This window comes from Dipodomys spectabilis, unplaced genomic scaffold (genome assembly GCF_019054845.1).
Source record: "Dipodomys spectabilis isolate Male_0828 unplaced genomic scaffold, ASM1905484v1 ptg000592l, whole genome shotgun sequence".
NCBI lineage: Eukaryota > Metazoa > Chordata > Mammalia > Rodentia > Heteromyidae > Dipodomys > Dipodomys spectabilis.
The window spans coordinates 521,330-547,732 of NW_024871269.1; the positions used below are offsets into that span (position 1 = coordinate 521,330).

The 26,403-nt window shown below is 33.7% G+C and overlaps 1 pseudogene; it reads right to left on the reverse strand.

Annotated features, from left to right (window-relative positions):
- Positions 1–22,586: 22,586 nt before the first annotated feature.
- LOC122100644 lies at positions 22,587–22,686 on the reverse strand (annotated as a pseudogene).
- Positions 22,687–26,403: the final 3,717 nt, after the last annotated feature.

Sequence of the window (26,403 nt, forward strand, 5' to 3'; positions counted from 1 at the left end):
TCCCAAGAGAAATATAAATACCCACAAAATCTGGATTAATATTTTTAATGTTACCACTGTGCATGCATCCATATTAAAAATTTGCACAAATAAAGAAACAAAAAAACTAAACCATAACAGGTAGATTGACTACATGCTTATATCAAATTTTGGAATAGATTTTGGAAGTATTGCAAATTCCTAACCAGTATGAATTAACTTCGTCTCTCCCCATAACTACACGCAAATATTTAAGAGTGTGAACAGAATTATTTCAAGTAATATATTGTAAATGTTACTGCACTATCATGTGTATATCTAAAATTCCCTTGAAATAATAGATTCTACATTCTATTGAAATATTAGTTATTCTATTCTAGGAAAGTTTTGGAACAATAGACTGTATATCTTTGAAATGAAAAAGGTCAAAAAATAGCATAAAAGTTTTAGAGTAAGTCTGTCTTCAGCTATATATATATATATATATATATATATATATATACATATATTATATGTAGAAAGACATACATTTTTAGATATTAGTTGTCATCAGAAATATATACATAAATCTGAATTTATGTGTAGAATGATGTATACTATAGTGAAACAAAAATCTTAAACCATAATTAAAATTTAAAAAATACATCCAACCAAGTGCCAGTGACTCACACCTATAATTTAAGCTGCTCTGGGTAATGAGATCTTAGAATTGTGTTCGAAACTTGCCCAGACAGGAAAGTACTTGCTAGGGGGCTGGGAAGGTGGCTCAGTGTTAGAGCGCTTGCCTTGCATGCATGAGGCCCTGGGTACGATTCCTCAGCACCACATAAGCAAAAAGAAAAAAGCTGGAAGTGGCTCTGTGGCTTAAGTGGTCAAGGTAGCCTTGAGCTGAAGAGCTGAGGGACAGCGCCCAGGCCCCACGACTGGAACACCCACACACACTAAAAAAGTACTTGTTAGATTCTTATCTCCAATTAACCACTAAAAACAGGGATTCCCTCTGTGCCTCAAGTTGTAGAATGCTGGCTTTGAGCATAAAAAGGCTTAGGGATAATGCACAGGCCTTACAAACAACAACAAAATATATCACATTAATTTCACAAAAGCACCTTTTAACTGCTGTGAACATTTCTTAGAAACATGAATACATGCCCCTGGAAAATGTTAAGTAAAAAGTATAGAATATTTACGTTTATGTTAAAGACATGACTATTTAGTTTGTTTAAGATATTTAGGTAATAATTAGGAATTAAGAATAATGATAATATATTGGGACTGGTCTTTTATTCTATTTTACTATAGTAATAAAGTGATATTTGTAATGATTGTATAAAAATACTCTTGTTTAGTATTTGAGTTATAATAAGTAATAAACATTTTTAATTGATTTCCAAAACAAATCATTTTCTTAATGGTATCAATTCTTTTGTAATTTCAAAACAATTAAAAACAATTAGTCCAAGGGTTTGCTCTAAGGCTATATTTGTTTTCTTGTTCTAGTTTTTATATGTTGGTAGAAATTAAAATTCCAAAAATTTATTGGATATTGGTATTCAGGAACATCTTCATAGGTACTAATATTGGAGTCGCTTAAGTGGAATTGTTTTATTTCATTTGATATTTTCACAAATAAATCAAGATGATTATGTATTTTGTTTCTCTTCATTGCTATTGGATCTTACCTTGAGAATAATATTTTTCCTAGCAAAGTAGAAAAAAGCAATTGGATTGAGGAAGTGACCTATGACTTTCATAGAATGAAGATGAATAGATTTGGGTCTTCTGTCATTTGCTAAAAGTTTCTTCTGGAAAAGTTTATCAATTAGTTATAAGTTATGCATAACTCCTAGATATTACAGTTATCACATACACTTTTTGATTGATTTAACTCTGTATGAACTAAAAAAAAAAAACGGACCAAAAACACTCAAAATACACAGAAATCACATCTTTGTTTTAAATGCTGTAGTTTACAAAGAATTTTTAGCCAACACTGAAAACATCTTTTTAGGTATTCTGCAATTTGTGTGAAGTATTTTAAAAATAGTTTTCTTTTTTTGCTGCCATGAAATTCACATGCAATATATAATCTCCTTTTATTGTATACATTTTAGTGCTTTGGAAGTAAATTGTACAATAATAGGTTTTCCAAGCCTAATTTTCACAAACTTGCATTTCTTCAAATAGAAATGCTGTAAATTTTAGAACAGACATTAAAATAGATATAAAATTCACTTACAGGAATTTGTCCAGCATATATACTCTATAGTGTGTCTTTTCAAATTTGTTTTTGGGGATTATTTCCAGGGTCTCACACATACGACTCAAGTGCACTGTCAATGAACTACATTCCCTGTCCAAACAAGTTTTTTTACTTCTCTTTAATACATACATAGAAGTGTACTGGCTGGATCATATGCAATTCTCTTTGAACTTTTGAAGACTTGAAATCTTGCTTGCTAAAATGATCCCAGTATTATACAAATCATTCTCCTATGTAGAGCTTATCATTTTCTCCACAAATGCATTACTATATTTTGTGTCATCTTTTTATATTAGTGTCAGACTATGAGTTTTCTTTGTCTTTTTTCTTAGATACTAAAGAGGAACTTATTTCATATGCTCCTTCTATTTACTATTAATTTACATATGTTCTTCAAAGAAATATCCTATTCAGGAAAAAATTTATATAGAATTAGAAGATATAAAAATACTTAAGATTCAGAATCACTGTAGCATTAACATTGTAGCATTAACAAATATGTTCCCTGTATCTGTTGGATAAGTTTTCACTTCTGTTAACAAATATGTTCCCTGTATCTGTTGGATATGTTTTCACTTCTGCTATAGTGTCCTTTGAATTATGAAAGGCTATCACTTGATATAATCCAGTTTATTCTTGCTTTTCTTTAGCCACTAATGCTTTCCATATCAAAGTTTTAGAAACCTTTACTGATGCAATGTCATGAATTTTTACATTTATGTTTTATAGGTTTTAACATCTCACATTTAGTTTGATAATCAATTTTTTATTTTAAATTTTTGTATAAAGATGGAGGTAGGACAGGTGCCTGAGGCTCATATCTGTAACCCTAGCTACTGAGGAGTCTGAGATCTGAGGATCACAGTTTAAAGCCAGCCCGCGCAGGAACGTCCATGAGACCATTAAATCCAATAAACCACTAGAAAACCAGATCTGGTGTTGTGACTCAAGCGGTAGAGCACTCGCATTGAGCGGAAGAGCACACAAACAGCGCATAAGCCGAGTTCAAGCCCCATGAATAACAAAAAACAAAACAAAACAAAAAAGTATTGAGGTAGTAGTCTAAGATCATTCTTTAAAGAGACAATAGTGCCAATACACCATTTAAGATTTTATTTTTATTTCATAAAGTTATAGGATAGTTTTCAAAATTTACTGACCATAAAACTAAGAATTTATTTTTGACAAATCGGTTACATTCTTCTGTGTATCTGCTCTTATAGTAGAACTATTTTGTCTTCACTACTAAACATGGTAAAAAGATTCAAAGCTAGTATGAAGGCTGAAGCTATACCATTTTACAAGATTGTTCTGACTGACCTGTATTCCTTGAATTTACATAAGAGTTTATTGAGCAGGTGGACCAATATTCTACAGAGATATCTAGATGTTTGATAGTCACTCATATTTTGTACCTTGTAAAAACACAAGACCCCAGATATATATAGAGAGAAATGTCTTTAGCGAATACTTGATACAACTAAAATTAATTTAGAAATGAGTTAAGATTTAGATAATGCTGTAGCATTATAAATCTGAATGATAACAACTTGAGCTGTACAACAGAGGAGAGAGAGAGGGGAAAGAATGATGGACCATGTAGGAGCTATATACCATTGCTTTTGTGTTTCAAAAAACAGAAAGACTTCAGAGAAGAGAAGGAGAAAAATAAAGTGTCCTAAGTCAAGTTTCTTTTTAATCCATCTAATAGTTTGGACCAAAAATCAGTGAAAATGGGAAAAAACAAAATAGAAATTAAAGCATTGTATATACCTGTTACAATGTAAGGATATTATAATAGGAATATGATAATTAATTCCCAAAGAAATAAGAGAAAGAATAGCTAAACTATAAAGGAAAAAAATGAAGAGAGAAAAGAAGCAAAGTAAAACCTTTATCAATAACAAACACAAGAGTTTGGAAGTGGAAAGGCAGAGGAAATATTCTAAGTAACAATAAAAATTGCTAGAGTGGATAGAATATGGATCACATTTTATCATATATAATTTTGAAAAAACATACTAGGAATGAAAGTTTCAAAGTCATGATTTAAAACACTATTTGGATTATAACTAGGCAGTATAGCTCAGCGGTAAAACATTGGCCTTGCATGTGTGAAGCAATGGTGTGACCTCCTAAACATTACAAAGTACACACAAAGTACACACACACAAAAACCACATAAACACACATATACACACCACATACACATATTTGGAATATAGATTTTATCGTATTAAACGGACAAAAATATCACAAATAGTAAAAGTATGTTATATGAAATCATAATATTGCTCGTACTATTTAAAAGTTTAGTAGAAATAAAATAGTCACAATATACTTCGATTTTAATAGCTTAAGTAAATTGAAAATTAACAGAAGAAATGAGAACCTTTGCAAATAAGTTTAAATAATAAACATTTTGAAACATTTGTACTTCTAATTTGAAAATAGATTGATGTTACTGGTGTTTTAACTCAAGATTTAGAATATGATAGCGAGGTGACATATATAACAGTAGCGGTGGCTATACCTCTAATCAGTTCACCCTGAATAGTTCTATAATAAGGTCACAGAGTTTCCCAGTCTCTCCCGAATTACAAACTCTATCTACACTTCCCACCAGAGCTAGAAAATGGATGCCACAAATCACCATGCCGAGCTCAAACTTTTTTTTAATTCAAGTAAAAATATTTCCAAAAAGTGACCAAATAATGAAGCCTTTCTTAATAAAGTATGTGCTTTTTGAAAATACAGTAAGTATTTGTTACCTGGACAAATATGTTTATAAGTATAAGAAAATAAATTTATTTAACATCATTAACCATATAAAAAATAAGAAAACAATTTTTAAATAGTCACATGTTAAACATTATAAAAGCAAAATATATGTGTCTGAATAATTTACATGTGTAAAAATCATGCAAAAATAAATTAACTAATTCTACAACTCTGAAAAAAATGAATTATCCTAAAGAAACAAATGAAAACATTTAAGCCCAAAATTTGAAATTTAGAAAATAAAATGAAGTGTACTCTTTAGATGACTTAATTAAGTGTAAACCCTCTGTATATCAATTTTATAATAAAAATGTATGAACAAAGAAAGCAAAAGTACCCAATGATCAATAGCCACAGCAAAAGCATCAGTAGTTCTTGTTTTAAGTGTACAAAAATATTGGTGGAAGATATAACAATGTTCCTGCCCTAAGAAATGTATTCACTACCTCATTTATGTAACTTTAACCCCTGTGTATATTACCATTACAATAAAATTAAATTGAAATTTAAAATAAACCAAAATATACACCAATTAAGAATTCTTAGAAGCCATTGGTTAAAAACTTTCTAAAAAACTTCCTTAAGTACCCAAGAAATATACTTTGATGATACTATTTAAATACTTCAACTTCAGCAGAAAAGCAAAAAGTTTAAAGTAATAAATCAGAATATATTACTATTAATAATAGTCATAAGACGAATTTATACTGGTAGTCAAATATGTAAAAAAGGCAATTTGCCATTCATTTGCACTTAATAAATGAGAAAGAATTTTCTAGGTCTTTTTAAATTATCATAAGTTTAATGAAAAAACTATTCTGTCACATCATATGATAATCAGATAAAGCTGATATTAGAGTAAAGAACAGATTGTACTAAGTTTTTGAATGTTCATGTATATACTTATTTTGGTTGTGGGAAATTGTGGGTATTTCAACTTGGGGTATATTTTTCTTGCTAGGCCAGCGTCATATCAGTGGTTAATTTTAGGATAGGGGTTTTCTTTCCACAAGAACATGCACCTGATTTGTCCTTTAAGCATTCCCTGATTTGTCCTTTTAGCATTCCCATTATCAATGGCATCAGAGTTGCACACCAACTTGTCTAGCCTGCTACCTTGACTGGCCTGGATCCGCAGTCCTTGCAATCTTAGTAACTAGATAGTGAAGGATGGTGGAAATGATCCAATGCACCCAGCTGTAGATTGAGAAGGAATTCCACTAAACTTTTGGCCTGGGTTCTGTTCTCAAGCCTCCTAAGTAGGTAAGACTATACATGGGAACCCCTGGTACCAAGCAGTAACTATTTTAAAGCAATTAGACATATATATGACTTAGGCTTGTGATTACCTCAGGAAATGAATAAAAGAGCAGGGAAGCATAGAGGACAGCCAGAATTTTAACTAGGTACTCAGAGGCTGAATAAGCTTAGCTAGCTACTCGGAGTCTGTTCAAAGCCAGTCCAATCATGAAAATACAAGCGATTATCTAAAAATAAAAACAGAAGTGGCTGAAGTGGTAGACCACTATCCTTGGGCACAGAAGCTGAGTAATAGTTCCCAGGCACTATCAAGCCTCAAGAATGATGAATGCATGCATAAGCACATGTGCGTTTGCATACTCGCATGCACATGAACACACACACACAAATGAGTATTTCAATGTGAAGTTCTTTAATTTTTACCTTGTTGTACTTTATTTCCCTGTATTAGTTCACAAATTAACAAAATGAGCTAAGGACCAATTTACATAAAATTCATCATGTTTCTCTAAAATCTACTCTCTTTTTGGAAGCCTGCATTTATTTGACCCAAAAGTAAATTATTCAGGAAGTCAATTCATCACTCTCAAGTCTACAGTATTAGATGATTGTTTAGGTTCCTCCTAGCAATATGATTTTGTGAAATCCTGTATCAAGTAATATATTTCTTTCACTAGAAGGGAAGCCTCTGTCAAACAATTAGTAATAGGGTTTTCTCCTCTTGGCATGCATCTGTAGTTATATTATCTTCATATATTTCATGATCTGTTTATGACAAAACTACCGTGAAAGTAAAAACCCCCTTCTCAACGCTTAGGATTTGTATACCATTCATAGATATGAAGGTGTTTAAATGTTACTGAAATTACTTTGGAATAAATAATGTTCACCTTATCTTGAGAAAGAGGAATTGTTTTCTCAGCACTTTAGGCAAGAAGTTGAGGGAAAGAAACAACAGGAAAAGTGAGGAACAACTCAACACATACATTCAAATAAAACAAAACAAGAAAACACAAATTAATTCAGTACTCAAGTACCTGCAGGAAATGCAAAGACTTAAAAAATCAGCTACGACAAGCTTTTGAAAATCCTGACTACATGGGAGTGCACTGTTGTGAGAACAGTGGCTAAAGCCCAGACTAGACAGAAAGATCTATACATAATACCATGCACTTATTATTCTAAATTCCAGGAAGAATAATATAAAGTGGACTGAGGCCAAGATCATACACAAGTAGGAAGCCAGTTTCTATCTGAAAAATAATCAGGATAATTTAGGGCTGGGCACATGACCAAGTGGTAAGAACACCTATTTAGGGGGCACAAGACACTGAATTCAAACTGTAATATTAGGGGCATTAAAGAAAAAAATGCTATGATTTTGAATAATTGGAATAACTGTAGCACTTGAGTGTTTGAATCGAGAAAAATCCATGAGAGAGATAGAATGAACCCACGTTCCAATGCTTTCTATTTAAGTGATAATGTTTAGTGGTACTTCAGACAAAACAGATTTACCTTGCTAATGAGCATGGATGTACATTTGGGTGATGGAAATACTCTACTTACACAGGTGTAAATTAAATAGATTTTTTGGGTAGATTGTAGTTCTTGAACTAAGAGCCTGGGTGTTGTCCCTGAGCTTTTTCTCTCAAGGCTACCACTCTATTACTTTGAGCCACAGTTCCAATTCTGATTTTCTGTTGATTGTTTGGAGATAAGAGGCTCATGGACTTTCCTGCCCAGGATGGCTTTAAACCATGTTCATCAGATCTCAGCCTCCCGAGTAACCAGGATTCCAGGCATGAGCCATCGATGTTTTTAATAATTTAGTAAATTGTATAGTTACAGAAGTTATAAATTATCATTGTAACCTGAGTAATATATATATATATATATATATATATATATATATATATATATGTGTGTATATATCAATACATACGGATAGAAATAGTTTAACATATTTTTGAATCTACAGTACATATATGAAATCATCCTTGATTATAAAATAAAAAGGAAACAAAAGTTAATGAGGAGGAAAGCAAAGGGAATTGTTACATGTTTCTTTTTGTTGAATGAAATATGAATCAGTTTGGGAAAACTATCTCTACTTTAACAAAATGGATAATTGCTATTAATTCCAATAAATCTATTTGCCCATATTGTGCATCCTCGCACATGAGTGTCAAAATCAAACCACACTTTTCTTTTTGTCTGTATTTAACTCACCTGTTATAATTTAGGGGATAGATGAAGTAATCAAATAAAGATTAAAATAATAAGTGAGGCTGTTAGAGCTGAAAAAGATTTTAAATATGATAATAGCTAATTAAAATGCATATTTCTTTCTTTTACTCTGTTTTTATGTCTCATTCCCACATTAGGAAAGTACATAGAAAGTTCTCACTAAATTTATGTAATTATTAAAAATGTATTGAAAGAATATGGGCACAGTGTGGTTTTAGCTTATTGAGACCTGTATGGGGTAGTTTGTTTTTGAGAACTTGCAATACGCTGTGATGGAGATGAAGGGAAGGATGTGCTTATTCTGGAAAACTGGCTAGAGGATTGCTCCCAGAAAGATAGTGATGAATTCTTCCAAAAGGTTACAGTAAAATCACTTTCACAACTATCTTCATTACTGCACTATTCACCATAGCCAAGTTATGGAAACAGCCAAGATGCCCTTTGGCGGAAGGATGATTGGAGAGAGTGTGTCATATATACGCAATTGTACTGCACCTATCCATTATGAGGACTGTTACATTATTTGCAAAGAAATGGATAGATCTAAAAATATATTAAATAAATAAAATCAGAGCCAGACACACAAAGGACCCATGTTCTGTCGCGTATTTGGAAGCCAGAATTTTATGCAAGTTAAACAACAGTATTAACCAAAGCTTTCATTTTTCAGAGCAATATTTAAAACGTGTAATTTCTTATAAAATTGAATTTTAATCCCAAAAAAATGAATACCAGGAAACTATCACTTGGAAGATGTGAGGGGAATTCAAATGGAAAGAATAAAGAGAGTTATGGAGTAACAGTGAAGACATTATATTCAATGGAAATAATATGAAACTAAAAAAAATTAAAGTGGGGTGATGTTTGGAATGGTAGGAAAAGTTATATAAAGATCCATTATACTTTAAAAACTTATTTATTGAATAGAAATTCCCGTGTACAACTAGTTAAGACAATAAAAACATGATTAAAAACAATGGAGACATTTGATCTTAAACTGCGTTCTCTTAAACCATGAGTCAATATAATAGTTTCTTCCTCAAATTTTCTTTGAAGGTATTTTTCTCATAGTGATAGAAAAGTGATCAATGCAATGAATATCAATACATCACATTGCACATATAAAATCACAGTAAAAATGCTAGATTTCATCACATGATAAAATAACAGGTAGAATGTGCCAAATGCTAATTGATTGTTTTTCCAAGTACTTTAGCTATGTTATACAATTTAATCCTCACAATAATTGCATAAAGTGGAGCTCCTTACATTTTTAATTCTCAGATGATGATATTGAAGTCTTCAGAGTTAGAATTACTAGTACAACATTGCACACATGGTAAGTGTTAGCCTGAGGTTCATCTCCCACTGTATCAATTAACCTCATTCTATTTTATGACTAAAATACCAGCACTTAGTCTACAAATTCTAGGAAAATTTCTCAGAATTATTGTGTACACTCATAATATTTCACTTTATCTTTGTTAGAAAATAGGGAACTGTAATATGAATACTCAAAGTTCATAATCAATGCATACCTCCCTGATGAAAAGAACTGCTAATGTATAACATTCTTGATTTCTAGCTCAAAATAGTAGAAATCATATTTTAACCCTTCACTAAACACTGAACTGCCTGGGGACACTATCTCTGTTTAACACTGTCTTACTGAAAGAATGACCTCCATAATTCCTGATGGAAACAGACTACAGTTCTTATGGACCAATCATTTCCAAATTGTAGCTCAACTTAGTTGTTTACCATTAGGAAGTATTTTGATTGCTTTTTATACCCAACATTTAAAATGCTATTAAAGCAAGACTGATATAAAAATCACCTTTGACCCTAGATAAATATTTTATTTTTCCTATAACCAAAAATGCACTCTGACCTATCATTAATGTTAGGAATGAGAGGTTAAAAATCATAGACACTAAGTATGAATTAAAGACTCTCCATTTTGTGAATACTATTGGTTTAAAAAGACATGAAGGGCTGGGAAGGTGGGTTAGTGATAGAGCGCTTGCCTTTCATGCATGAGGCCCTGGGTTCGATTCCTCAGCACCACAAAAGCAAAAAGAAAAAAAGCTGGAAGTGACGCTGTGGCTCAAGTGGTAGAGCACTAGAATTGAGCTGAAGTGCTGAGGGAGAGTGCCCAGAGTTCAGGCCCCACTACCGGACCCCTCCCCTACAAAAAAGACATCAATACTACCAATTTTTTTTCAAAATTTCTTATGATACTGAAGATTCAATTATAAACTATTAACACTTGAAAATAACTCATTTTCATGGGAGTAGAATACAAAGCACAAGATTAATCCTAATCATTTTAAAAGACCTTTATTTATACTACAAATTCATTTTTATAACTACAAATAATCTAAAAATAACTGAAGCACAGTGAGACAAAAATAATTTAACTGCATCATCTACATTCAAAGGACTGTGCTAATAGTAAACAAAATTATACTAATAATTGGGTTACCCAATTCACTTACATTCTTTTATTCTATTTCTTTTAGTTTCATAAAAACTGGCTTTTCATAAAATGATGCATAAAAAGCCTGTATACCCAGTTACATTTTCAGATCTTAACAATATTTATTTCAGAAATGTCTTTAGCTGTATAGTCAATGAACTAAAATAATAGTAAAATATTTAAATGGTTTTCAGAAATTGCAAGACAAGGTCTAGGACGTTATTTATATTGGAAAACATATTTGAAAAGCCTTATTTGTTAAAGTTGTGCTATTACTCCCACAAAAGAACTATTAATGAAGAAACCTTTGTATGTACAAACTTCAAATGCATCCACAATCTGGAGGTGACACGTTTTTGTTTGTTTTTTTGAACTATATATCTAACAAGCATAGCCACAATACAGATTTTCAGTCAATATGATGGGATATTCAAACCTTAAAAATACGGGGTTTATTATCTTAGTGTGAATAGATACAATCTTACAAATAAAGTTATTTTCAACAGAAATCCAGAAAGAGTTTATCCACCTTGAGTTTCACAGAAATAACCAGAGAGTAATACCTATTTGTTCAAGTCAGTCAAAATCACTCCATGAGTATTTCTTAAAAATATAACCAATTTAAGAGGTCAAATACATATTTTGAACTGACAGTCATCTTACACCAATAGCATACTACCCAATTATATGTGTATCTTTTTACCTAACATATACTAAGCGCTGAAAATGATCTCTTTTATCTAACTTAATGTTGTAAATGCTTTGATTATGATGATGTTAGTAACAAATAAAATGTACAGAAGGATGGTTCAACTGAAATGACAGGACAGAACACTGATAAATAAAAACATTTCAACACAGCTCTTTTCAGTCTCATCCTGTTCATATTGGCAAGCAACATTGCAACAGCACACACACACATACACACACACTTAAACACACATGTGTGCACATGTACACATATACACGCATGCCAAATTCAGGGTTTATTGTACAAAAAAGTTCAAATAAAGTAGTAGTGATTAGGACAAATGATAATTTGCCTTATTACAAAATAATACATATTCCAGTACCAGGGTTGTTACATTTTACCGCCCCACCACATGTGACCACTTATTTTATTTTAGGTAATTAATTAATTCATTCCTTCATTAGTTAAATACTACTACTAGAGCTTGAACTCAGGGCCTAGCTCTGTCCCAGAATTTGTTATTTTTTTTGTTTTAGTTTTCTCAAGGCTAGCATTTTACCGCTTGTAAGACAGCTCCATTTCTAGCTTTTGCTGGTTACTTTCAAACCAGAATCTAATGGACTATTTTTCTTTGTCTGGTTTCAAACCATAATCATCAGATTTTGTCTTTCTGATTAGCTAGGAATAAAGACATGAGCCACCAGTATGGCTCCTACTTTTTCCTATACTTATCTATTGCACATACTTAGATAGCAATTTAATATTGAGAGTATAGAAGCAAGATGTACAGTGATTATATTGTTCTGTCAGAAATTCAAGTTAATAATGTAAATTTCTTCTTAAGACCATACACAAAAAATACTTAAGAAGAAATCTGATGATGATGATGATGTGTGTGTGTGTGTGTGTGTGTGTGTGTGTGTGTGTGTGTGTGTGTGTGTGTGTGTGTGTGTGTGCTGCAATATGTTTCACATATAAGCACTGTGCAGGGGTGTCCAGCCATTCAGATTTACTGCAGAATATCTGCCTTGAGCTACTAACTCATGGACAATGTCTAAGTGTCCACTCTAGGCTTCCCGATAAAGAGGGGTATACTCATCCTCATCCTTAGTATTCATATGAGTGGCCTTTTTGGCAAGCAGTATCCGTACTGTACTAAGCTACAAGAAAAGCACTTAGCCACCTTCCCAGACCAAGGATTAAAATTTTGTCTGTAATTTGGTCAGAGCTATGTCTCTTTATGTAGGCGACTAAAAATGTATGTACTAATTTCAAGTAAATACATAAATTTTCTTTCCATCTTTTTAACAAATAAAAAATAAAATTGTTTGCTTTGTAAATAGATAAGAAGCATTGATTTTGTGTCTAGATAGGTCAATGCACATCTGTATCTCTCTTCCTCTCTCTCTTTCATGATTCTCATAGACAATATGGTTGCTCCATAATTGTCCTAATTTATTTTGCTTTTATATTTTTGGTTGCATCATTTCACTTTCTGCTCTGCCATTTCCCAAATCAGCACCACATAAACAGAACCACAGAAGTGATTCTGTGGCTCAAGTGGTAGAGCGCTTGCCTTGATTTGAAGAGCTCAAGAACAGTGCCGAAGCCCATAGTTCAGGCCCCACAACTAATTTTTTAAAACAATAATCTAAATCCTTGATAATTATAAGAACAAAAATGACTGAAATCAGTTGAATCATACTTTTCCTACACAATGAAAGAACAGGTCCAGGCTAGGAAAGCAGCTAGAGAAGGCAGGCAGATTGTATTTGTGAAAAACTTTTGTGGAAAATGGTATCGAGGATTACTTACTGGTGATCCACTTGCACTGGAAGCATGATGCTGAACTATTGCTTGCTGATTCTGAACTATTGCTTTGATCATTATATTCTCCAAGAAGAAAAATGAAATTTAATTGATATCAAAGGAATACTAATACATTTTGACTTATTAAGCATCTTCAATCACCAATATCACTTGAGGACAATAGATAGGCCTACTTTTTTAGATGAAACCAAGTGTCTTTAAAAAAAAGGAATTTAAGTAGTCATGCAAAGGACTTCTATTTTACTACTGTATTATACATTTTTTTCTAATGTTGGGTACCAATAAATAATGGAACTATAAGAAAGTTCTTAAAGCTCATATATTGAATAGTAAGTTCTCTTGCACTATATCATGGTATTTCCCAAATCATTTACGTAGAAGGCATTGTTTCCTATTTTCTCCTTCCTAGAATAAGCTGCACATGAAGACACCACTGGTCCATATTTTCAGTCTGTGCATTTGAATAGAGAGGAAAATCTTTCTTCTGCTCTCTATCAATTCACTAATCTCCAGTTAGAATAATTTAGAATAGTAAAAATGGAAAAAGAGAAAATAAATCATGGTGAAAAAACATATGCAGAAAATTCACCCGATTTTTCTGACCAGTTCAACCAATGTCAGCTTTTGGGGAAATATATGGACACTTCATTCCCACTGGTACTCATAGTCTCTGGTTAGGCAATTCTGATGAAGACAAGGAACAAGATAAAAACGTGAGGAATGGTATCAATTGCAAGAAAATAACGGAGAAGAATCCATGCAAATTTCTTCTTTGGTATGCCGAAATTAATCGGCTTACTACAGTGCCGAGACTACTTTCCAAAAAGGCCACTCATATGTATACTAGGGATGAGGTAAGTATACCCCTCTTCATCTGGAAGCCTAGACTGGACATTTAGACATTGTCCATGAGTTGGTAGCTCAAGGCAGATATTCATGCAATAACTCTGAATGGCTTGGCACCCCTGCACAGTGCTTTTATGTGGAATAACACCAGAATGGATTCTTTCTTACTTCATCATGATGCAGATACCAATCCCCAAACTAAAGGCCTCTTGACACCCTTGCATCTTGCTGCTGGAAATAGAAATAGCAAAGATATGCTGTATCTCCTTCTGTTGAACCATAATATCAAACGGGGCCTGAAGAACAACTTGGAAGAAACTGCATTTGATATTACCAAAAGGATAAGTATGTATCACTACCTCCTTGAAGTTGAGGATGGCTGTACAAATTGTTCTCCTATGTAGAAATGGTTTGGTTAAGTTTCTTAAATTTCAAAAGTGCCAGTCCATCCTTTGTGTCCCTACAAAATATTTTCATAATCAAAGCAACAGCAATATCTTAATTAAAAAATTGATGGATTCTATAGTATTCTTCCACGTGAATTGCCTGACTTTGATGTCAAAATATATACAAGAGTTGCTTGTATGCATCTATAATGATTTCTGCAGAGTTTGTGATTTTTTTTAATTTTAACTTATCGGTTGAAATGAATAGTATAGAAACTAAAGATATTCCTGTTGCTTGTCTACAAAAGGTATCTATGTTTGTGTAAAGTCCATAATCTATTTCATTGTCTTCTAGATATAGTACTTTGAAGTCTACAATGTTTTATAATATATATGTTCATTAATAAATGTGTCCTTTCAGATTACATTCCATATAGAAAAAGTTTAAGATTCCTTTTCCTAAGGTCCTTATATTCTTTTATTTCTTTTTTAATTATTTTATATTTATTTTTTATTTTTTTTTTAAATTACGATTTTTTTTTATTGTGAAAATACCATACAAAGGGGTTACAATTACTTAGGCAAGATAATGAGTACATTTCTCATTAAGAATTGTTGCCTCCTCCTTTGTTTCCCCTTCCCATCCCTTCCTATCTCGCACCCTCAAACCCTCACCTCCACCAACTCTCCCCCTACCACCTACCCTTGAGTACCCTCTACCAGGCCAAAGTTGTAAAGTTCATTTTTCAACATAATGACTTGTACATATCATTGTTGCAAGGGTCCACCTGTATCCCTATTTAAATGATTTGTTTTTTTCTCTTCCCTTCCACAAATTATCCCAACATCAAATACAGTGAAAGCAGGGGTTAGACCGTGGGGTAGGGACATACAAAGCAACAAACAAATAATCTTACAAATTAGAAACAACCACATGAAAGAAAACATGTTTTATTCCCCGTCCCATCCCTTCCCATCCTCCCCCCTCCTTCCCTTCTTATCCTCCCCTCCCCCCCCCACCAAAGTTGTAAATTTCGTTTTCTAAATAACAACTTGTACTTCTCATTGTTGCAACGGGTCTACCTGTATCCTTATTTAAACGATTTGTTTTTGACCTTCCCCTCCACAAATTACACCGACATCAAATACAGTGAAAGCAGGGGTTATACTGTGGGGGAGGGACATACAAAGCAACAAAGAAATAATCTTATAAATGATTAAGAAACAATCGCATGAAAGAAAAAAAACAATCGAATACATATCTTAGGGTTCATTTCCCTAATATCACCTTATCTGATCTTTTCTGCTTGACTTAGACATGTACTAGATATTGCAAATAAGGAAAACCATGGGACCAATGTTTCTTTGGGCTTGGCTTACTTCACTTAATATATTTTTTTCCAAGTCTTTCCATTTCCTAACAAATGGGGCAATGTCATTCTTTCTGATGGAGGCATAGAATTCCATTGTGTATATATACAACTTTTTCTTGATCCATTCATCTACTGAGGGGCATCTGGGTTGGTTCCATATCTTAGCTATGGTAAACAATGTTGCAATAAACATAGTTGTGCTGGTAGCTTCAGTGTGGTCTTGTTTGTAAACATTTGGGTAAATGCCCAAAAGTGGGATTGCTGGGTCATAGGGGAGCTCAATGAGGAGTCTTTTGAGGAACTTCCATACTACTTTCCAAAGTGGTTGAACAAGTTTAGACTCCCACCAACATACCCTCCAGCATCTGTTGTTTTTAGAGTTCTTGATTTTTGCCATTCAAACTGGGGTGAGGTGGTATCTTAATGTTGTTTTGATTTGCATTTCTTTTATGGCTAGGGAGGTTTAGCATTTCTTCATGTGTCTATTGGCCATCCTTCTTTCTTCTTCAGAGAAGTTTCTCTTTAAGTCTTTAGCCTACTTATTAATTGGGCAGTTGTTTCTTTGACGATTTGTTGTTGGGTGGTTTGATTTTTTGAATTCCAAGTATATGTTAGATATGAGACCTTTATCCGTTGTTTGGCTAGTGAAGATCTTCCCCCAATCTGTGGGATTTCTTTTGATCTTGCTAGCTATGTCCTTTTCTATGCAGAAGCTCTACAACTTCATGCAATCCCATTTGTCCAAACTTTCTTTGATTTGTTGCCTTTCTGGGTCTCTATTAAAAAAATTTCGGCCTGTGCCAAGTTTCTCCTATTCCATCCTGTAATGTTTTCAGAGTGTCTGCTTTGTCTCCGAGGTCTTTGATCCATTGGGAGTTGCTTCTGGTGCAGGGTGATATATAAGGATCTAGCTTTAATTTTTTACAAGTAGTTAACCAATTTTGCTAGCACTGTTTACTGAAAAGGCTGTCTTTGTTCCATTCTATTTTTTTTAGCTCCCTTATAGAAGATTAGATGGCTATAGGTCTGTAGGTTCATTTCTGGGTGTTCAATTCTATTCCATTGGTCCTGAAGTCTGTTCTTGTGCCACTACCATGCTGTTTTGATTACTATGGCTTTGTAGTATAGTTTGAAATTTAGTATTGATATTCCTCCAGCAGTGTTCTTTCTGTTCATGAGCGTTTTTGCTATTTGGGGTCTTTTATTGTTCCATATGAATTTTTTATTGCCTCTTCTATTTCCTTGAAGAATGAGGTTGGAATTTTGATAGGTATCGTGTTGAATTTGTAGATAGCCTTGGGAAGTATTGCCATTTTCACAATGTTGATCTTTCCAAGTTCAGGAGCCTGGGAGTTTTTCCCATTTTCTACGTTCTGTTTTGATTTCCTTTTTCAAGTTTTTACAGTTTTGATCATAAAGGTCCTTCACTTCTTTGGTTAAGTTAATTCCTAGGTATTTTATTTTTTGTGGGGCTATTACAAATGGAGTTGTTTTCCTAATTTCACCCACACTTTTCTCATTGTTGGCATACAGAAAAGCCATTGATTTTGGGGGATTAATTTTATTCCCTGCTTCTTTGCCAAAGTTTTGAATCAACTTGATTATTTGGGAGTGGAGTCTATGGGATTCTTTAAATAGAGGACCATGTCATCTGCAAAGAGGGGGAGTTTTATTTCTTTTTTCTCTATTTGTATCACCTTTGTTTGCATCTTGTCTTATTGCTGTAGACAGGAATTCTAATACTAGATTGAAGAGAAGTGGTGATAGTGGACATCCTTGTCTTGTTCCTGAGTTAAGAGGAAATGGCTTTAGTTTTTCACCAGTAAGTATAATGCTGGCTGTAGGTTTGTAATACATAACCTTTATTATATTGAGGAATGTTCCATAATTCCTAATTTTTCCAGAACCTTCAACATAAAGGGGTGTTGTATCTTGTCAAATGCTTTTTCTGCATATATTGAGATAACCATGTGGTTCTTATCCTTGCTCCTGTTGATGTGATGAATTATATTAATTGATTTGGGAATATTGACCCAGCTTTGCATCCCTGAAATGAATCCTGTTTGATTGTGGTGTATGATTTTCTGGATACATTGTTTAAGACGATTGGCCAAAATTTTGTTGAGAAGTTTTGCATCAATGTTCCTCAAAGAAATGGGTCTATAGTTCTCTTTATTTGATTATTCCCTGCCTGATTTTGGGATGAGAGTTATGATGGCTTTATAGAATGTGTACGGTAGTGAACTTTCTCGTTCAATTTCACTGAAGGTTTGGAGTAATATTGCTGTGAGGTCTGCTTTTAATGGTCTTGTAGACTTCTGCTGTAAACCATCTGGACCTGGACTTTTCTTATATGGGAGGTCTCGTATTGCTGTTTCTATTTCAATGCTTGATATGAGCCTGTTAAGATGGTTTAACTCATCTTGCTTTAGTATTGGAATGTCAATATTTGCTAGGAAAAGGTCCATTTCTACCAAGTTCTCAAACTTATTAGCATAAAGTTTTGAGAAGTATTCCCTTATAATGTCCTGAATCTTGGTTGTTTCTGTGGTGATGTTTCCATTCTCATTTCTGAGTTTATTTATTTGGGTGTGTTCTCTTCTTTTTCTGGTAAGATTTGTGAAGGGCCTGTCAATTTTGTTAATTTTTTCGAACAACAAACTCTTTGTTTTTTTTTTTTTATTTTTTCCAATAGTTTTTTTGAATTCTAATTCATTTAATATTGATTTAATTTTAATTTTAATTAATTAATTAATTAAAATAATTATTTCTTTCCATCTATTATATTGGGGTATATCTTGCTGCTCTATTTCAAGGACGCTCAGATATCTCATTAAATTGTTGGTTTCAGATCTCTCCAATTTGTTGATGTAGGAGCTCAAAGGTATAAATTTGCCTCTGAGTACTGCCTTTGCTGTGTCCCAGATGAGATGGTAATTTGTGTGCTCATTTTTGTTGAATAGCATGAACATTTGGATTTTCTTTCTAATATCTTCCATGATCCACTCATTATTCAACAGTGTGTTCTTCAGCCTCCATGTGTTACAGGAATTTCTTTGGTGGCTTTTGGTGTTGCGTTCTAATTTTATTCCCTTGTAGTCATAGAGAATGCAAGGTATAACTTCAATGTTTCTGAATTTGGACAAGTTTGCATTGTGGCCTAAAATGTGGTCTATTTTAGAAAATGTTCCATGTGCTGCTCAGAAAAACTTGTATTTTGATGCTGCTGGGAGAAATATTCGATAGATGTCTGTTAAATATACTTGATCTATGCAGTTGTTTAGATCTGCGGTTTCTCTGTTGAGTTTTTCCGACTTGATCTATCTAGTGGGGAGAGTAGTGTGTTAAAATCCCCAACAATTATTGTCTTTGGATCTCTGTGGGATTTGAGGGAAAGTAGTGTTTCTTGGATAAATTTGGGTGCTCCGTTGTTTTTCGAATAGATATTTAAAATTAATATGTAGTGACCTTCTTTACCTCTTGTTTATCTCTTCTCACAAATTTTAATTGGAAGTTTATTTTATCTGATATTAGGATTGCAACTCCTGCCTGTTTATGGGGGCCATTTGCTTGGTAGATTTTGTTCCAGCTTTTAACATTGAATATATTTTTGTGTTTACCAGCAAAATGTGACTCCTGAAGGCAATAGATAGAAGGATCTTGCTTTTTAGTCCTACTAGACAGTCTATGTCACTTAATTGGAGAATTAAGTCCGTTAATGTTGAGAGATAGGACTGAGAGTTATTTGGGAGCTCTAGCCATGTTATCTACCTTCTTGGGGTCTATGTAAACTGGGTTCTTCCTATCTTCTTGGATTCTCAGTTTGGGTGCATTTTCTTGGCCTTTATTGTGGTCTTGTTAGTTTTCTATATGTAGGACATCTTTAAGAATCTTTTGTAGGGCTGGTTTGGTGGAGATGTATTGTTTCAATTTTTCTTGGCTATGGAAGGTTTTTATTTGGTCTTCAGTTATAAAGGAGAATTTAGCTGGGTACAGTATTCTTGGTTGATAGTTGTTTGTCTTTAGGGCATGGCATACATCATTCCAAGCTCTTCGTGCTTTGATTGTCTCTGCTGAGAAATCTGAGGTGATTCTAATTGGTTTCCCTTTATAGGTGATTAATCTTTTCTCTCCTCTGGATTATTCATTATCTGTTCTGTCTCCTGATTACCATGAGTGGGAGTTGAGATACCCGGACTTGCCATTTTTCCTGTGTTTTTCAGGTTTGTTCTGCCCATTTGGGATGAATGAATCACCAGTTTTGTGCTAGAACTCTAACTTAAGGCAAGCATCAACCAAAGTCGGTATTTGCACAGTCAATAGTCTGCAGATACAATCTCGTTCAATGGATACATCTATTCAACGTCAAACAACTATATATTAATGGGCTACAAACCACAAATGCAAATTTGGCAAGCCAGAAATTATTAGGTTTAGGGAGAGATGTGGGTAAAAAATAGGAATAGAGAGATGTGGGAAGGCACAGGGAGAGTTAACTAAGTTCTAATCTCAAAACAGGAAATAGGTGAATAGGATGAAAGTAGAGAGAGAAAAAAAAAGAAGAAAGAGAAAGGGGAAAAAAAGAGACCAGAAAAAATAGAAAAGTAAAAATTAAAATATTATGTAGATACGAAAATGAAATATTGAGAGAAGAACATGCATATAATGCGGAAGAGGAGGGATATAAAGGAGATGTGAAAAACTTAAAAATAAAAATACCTAAAATATTATATAGGTATAAAGAGGTAGTACTGCTATCAAGGAATTTAAGTCTAAGAGGTTTTGAACTGAGTAATAAATTTGTGGATTAAGTGTGTACACAATGGAGGAGAAGGTCTAATAATCGACTATGGGTATATCTGAGGATGTGTAGAAAAACAATTAAGTCACATAAAAAAGAATGAAAGAGAAGAAAAGGTGAAAAGGATAAGAAAGAAAGAAAAAAAGGTCAGAAGTTCAATAGAGCAAAACAAAAAACAAAAAAAAAATTTAAAGAAGAAAAAAGAAAGAAAAACGCACACACAAATATACCCCTAAAATAAGAAGTATAAGAGGGAAAAAAAGTTACTAGGAAACATTTATTTTCAAAAAAGGTAAAAATTAAAAATTAAAAAAAAGTTTTAGAAAATTTTTTTTATAAAATGTACAAAAAAAGAAAAAATATTTTGATTTTTTTGGGAGTGGTGGGAAAAATCCTGTATCTCCCTTGTGTCTGTAACCAGCCTCTTGTTGGAGTCTCTGATCTGCTTGTGGTGTTTGATTTTCCTGTGGCTTGGTTGGTTTCTTAAGTCAGTTTGAACAGGCCAAAAAATGCTCTGCTTTACCCAGGATTTTGTGATCCTCCTCTCAGATTACTTTAATGGGAGGGGGATCTGCTTTGATTATCACAAAGAGGGAGATGGCTTTTTCCTCGTTTGGAGATGCTGTGATGAGGCTAGGTTCTGGGTAGAGTTGAGGCTTTTCAGCAAACATTAGCTTTTCCTGAGGGCTAGCTTGTTAGAAACTCACGAGCCCAGGCTGGAGCCACTCTCTGGGTTTATGTTTACTGAATTTCAATTGATTGTCAAGGCTGCTTAAGGGAGGGGCAGCCTCTGGCTCTGATTACCCAGTGAAGAAAGCCATTCCTGGGGCTTGCGCCTGAGCTGGGTGACATTTCCCGGGGTGAAGCTGAGTCTGGCAGGTCAATTTAGGTTCTTGTGACCTGCTAAATGACTCTAGTTTTCTTCCAAGGCCTTAGTTGGAGCTAGCAGCTCCACTGAGCTTTGTCAGTATCCAAGATGGAGGTGTCCGGTTGTGGGGGGGAGGGGTGGCCTTCTCTCCTCTGCTCCCTGAGAAGGAGTGAGGATGTTAGGCTTCTACTTTCACCGAGTCTTGGTTCCTGGGTCGTCTCTGGTCTGTGAACCGCAGGATGAAGATGTCTGCTCCTTGTCAGTTCTTGCTGGTGTTGAGTAGAATCTGCTCACCAACCGCATGTGGCTCCTTTGTCCTGGACTCTCTGTGTTACAGGATGGCGACTATGGCCACCGCTGCTGCCGAAGCTGCTGGCAAATGCTCAGATCTGTCTCCTTGCCTGGATTTTCCCTCTCTGGCCTAACTCTGTGTACTGTGATGGCACACTTGGTGTGATTCTCTGGCTTAGGACTGTTCACTGGAACTCTAAAACTGCTTTCTATGCGAGAGCTTGTTTAGCCTTCAGCTTCTCCTCCACCATCTTCCCGGAAGCCCCTATGAGCATGGTTTAAATTTTATTTCTTTGGGATAAAATGACAATGTTATCTAATTTCAAGTTTTATAAAGGTTATGCTATGTAAGGGCCTTTCTAAGGTGAAGATTTAATACACTGATGTCAAACTAACTTTTAATTCTATGAATTACATGTATTGTTACACTTGTATTTTTGTAATCAACTTTTTAACAACTGTTTTTCATTTCTTGCATTTGAAGAATGAAAAATATGGAATACTTCACAAATTTTCATACCATCCTTGTGCAAGTACCATTTTAATCTCTGTATTGTTGTAATTTGGGTAGACCTGCTGCTGAAGCATGTAGTATCCTCTAAATTTAAGTAGTTATTGATGCAATCTTTATACAGGCACATATTCATGGTTGCCTATTTGTAACAAGGAACCCTTATTGTTCCTAAAAATGCTATTGATCTTATTTCTCTAAATTTCTGTCTATAGTGGAAAAAAATTATATTGTTTGGTTGATTACTCACATTTGCAATTTTTTGTCAATAACTATTTTGTCATTTTCATTTTAAATTTGATCATATTTTGAAGCTTTTACAGCTAAGTCCAAAGGTGATGGCTTTTCAAGTACTTATTTATCAACTGAGTTATCTTTGTGGAGCTAATGGATTCAAAGTAAGCCTTGGTTAAGATCCACTTCTAAACTTCTGCAGCTTAAAATTTCCTAAATGAGGTCTCTGTGGCACAAATGTCTTCCTGACCCTTACCCTTCTTCCATGTAGGAACAGACCAACCAGAATATCTTACACTGACAGCATAGATTGTCTTACTGGAACAAAACTAATCTTAGTTACAAGGGATCATAGAGAGATGAACACTTCAGTCCGAACTGTTCAGAATAGAAGGTATTTTATCAAAATACAATTGTTTGGGCTGGGAAGTTGGCTCAGTGGTAGAGTGCATGCCTTGCATGCCTGAAGTCCTAGGTTTGATTCCTCAGCACCACATAAGGAAAAAGAAAAAAGCCGGAAGTGGTGCTGTGGCTCAAGTGGTAGAGCACTAGCCTTGAGCTGAAGAGCTGAGGGACAGGGCCCAGGCCCAGAGTTCAGGCCCCATGACTGGACCCAAACAGCAATATATATATATATATATATATATATATATATATATATATATATATATATATATATATATATATATATATAATATTTATTTTACCTATTATTTCAAAAGTAGCTAAAGCCAAGAAGGTGAAAATGTTGTTCATATGCATGTTTACTTAATATCCTGGCCTGTCTACCATACAACCAGGCAGAAACTTACACTACTGACTTTCCATCACCAAATATTTTCATAGCTCCTGGAGAAGTCTATATATTTCTCCTCGATATTAGGCCTTAAATTGGTAATGTTTAAATCAAAGTGTTTCCTCTCGCCTCCAGGCTTTACATTTACAAATGGTAAAGCTTTAGGTCTAACTCTACCAAAAACTGAGGTAGAGATAATGGAATAATACTTTAAAACAGATTTGCCTTTGATACCCTAACCACAACAGAACAATGCATAACAATTTCTTATATTATATATACTTATATGTTTTATATTTATATGTGCTGATCTTAAATTTCACACAGTAAATCTTACTAGAATTAATTTATAATTTGACAAATAAATTGAAATTTATTCCCATAAATAGATTGGAACATAAATAATTAGGTTTAGAATAGATATTCGAATATAAAAAGTATCAATGCAATGTCTTTGGTATAAACTTGTGATACCTTCTAAGTGTTCTTGGTCTTCTGAATTCACATAGTAAAAAAAAAAAAAAAAAAAAAAAAAAAAAACAGTATTGTTTTCCTCTAATCTAGAAGAGATTTTACACTGCTGCTGTGTTTATTGTATTAACTCGCTGGTCCCAAAGTGTTTTTCTCCATATTATGCCTAAAAGCTATTATTCTTCTACAGTACCCACGGGTCCGAGGATACCAGGTCCCAGGTTATCTGCATCATCAGATAACAATGGCAAGTCTTCTAACCTTGGCCCATCCAAAATGCTAACATAATGTAATTGAAGACCCATCTCAATTTTTCATTTCCTAGAATATTTCAGGGCCCCAATTCCTTGCAGTAATTAGCAGCAAGCAATTGTGAAATTTAAGGCAACTTCAAATGAAAGAGGATATCACAAAATATGAGTGAAAGTACTGTAGTTCAAACTTTCAATTTACAGATGACAAGCCCATATTAGTAAACAAAATCACAAATGTCACAAGATTATTTTTAATACCTCTCTGCTAATGATAAATGAAAGATTTCAGTCCAGCATAAGTAGGCCAAAAAATTTCCTGGAATGATAGTTCCGTAATTGTTCTACCAAGGCTAGGAAAACTTGACTTAGATGTCAAATATAATTTAAAAAAACTAATTGAGAAGACCCTAGTGCTTCAAAACACTGGTACTTCAGTAAAACTTGGTTCTGTAGTATAAAAATGTTGTCATTCTCAAACCAATGATAACCTACATTTAATCTCCTTCAAGTATATTCCTTTTCAAATAAACTTTCTAGAATCATATTCACCAAAATAACACTTGACAAGTAGATGATAGTGACATTAAAAGTTTTTCAAGTGTAGGAATCAAGTTACAATAGAGTTGATTTATTTACCCAGCACTAATGCAAAATAAGTTCAATCATTAATTAAAGTGTAGAAATAGTATCTCCCACCATTTGCGTTGTTCAGTAGGTACCTTCCAGAAATGTGTTAAATAGATCAGCCTCCCATAATTCAAACCCAAATATTAGCTAATAAAGTAAATTTCATCACATAAGAAGGTACATTTTAAAAAGTCACTAATAGTTGCCTTATCATGTGTTGCCTTATCATATATTTTCCCTATCTGTCTAACATAGTAATAAATATGACTTTAAGTCTTGAATATGGGTACTGATCAGAGATGTGACAAACCTATAATCTATCTTCTATTTCTATCATATTCCTCTATAGTAGTAAATTTTAGTTTTCTTCTTTTTCCAAAACTTATAGGTAGTAGAAAATATCCTATGTAAAATAAAATAATCACACACCATTGCACAAAGCCATTTATAAAAACTGGTAGTTAGCTATAAATTCTAAGCGATTTTTAAACTTTCTTGTTGACTATAGATTAATCTTCCAAAAAGATGAGAATAAAATCATGTTTAGATGCTTCACGTCTCCAGTCTTGCAAATTGTAATTACAGATGAATGAATTATGGAAGTATATGCTGACATCAGTTTAAGTATATGTAGGATTGAAACTCCATGAAATGTATATAAACCTTTCAAAGTATTAACAGACAGTTTAATAGAATGAATATCAGGAAGTTGAAACCAGAAAGGAATAATAGTAAAGACATAGAATGAATGAAAAATGGAACAAGGGGCAAGTACAGCTAGAATACTCAATGTACACATGTAATAAAGGAAGTGGTAAATCTGAAATAAATCATGGAGAAAGGGTTGGTTGACAATGATAGGAGTGACTCTGATCCAAGAGCATTGGACAATTAGATGGACATATTTAATTGTAACACACTTGCACAACCTTTTGAAATTCAGTTAAAAACACAACTACAAACAAAAACACACAAAAATTACAAACAAACAGCAATCTCTAGAAAGTATGTATATGACCTCACAAAATTTTAAACAGTTAATGGAGGGCAGTCTTGGGAAAAGTAAACAAAGCTGTTCAAAGAGGGCAGTTTAGGGTAGGGGAGAATTTTGAAGAGATTTAAATAGATTGTCTAAGGTTATAAATCACCTACATCTACTGCTAATATTTTCTTCTGTGTTTTTTTTTTTTTTTGGTCCGGTCGTGGGGCCTGAACTCTGGGCCTGGGCATTGTCCCTTAGCTCTTCTGGTCAAGGCTAGCGCTCTACCACTTGAGCCACAGCTCCACTTCCGGCTTTTTTTTTTTTTTGCTTATGTGATGTTCAGGAATTGAACCCAGGGCCTCAGGCATGCAAGGCAAGCGTTCTACCACTGAGCCACTTTCCCAGCCCCCATTCTGTGAGTATTCTTTGT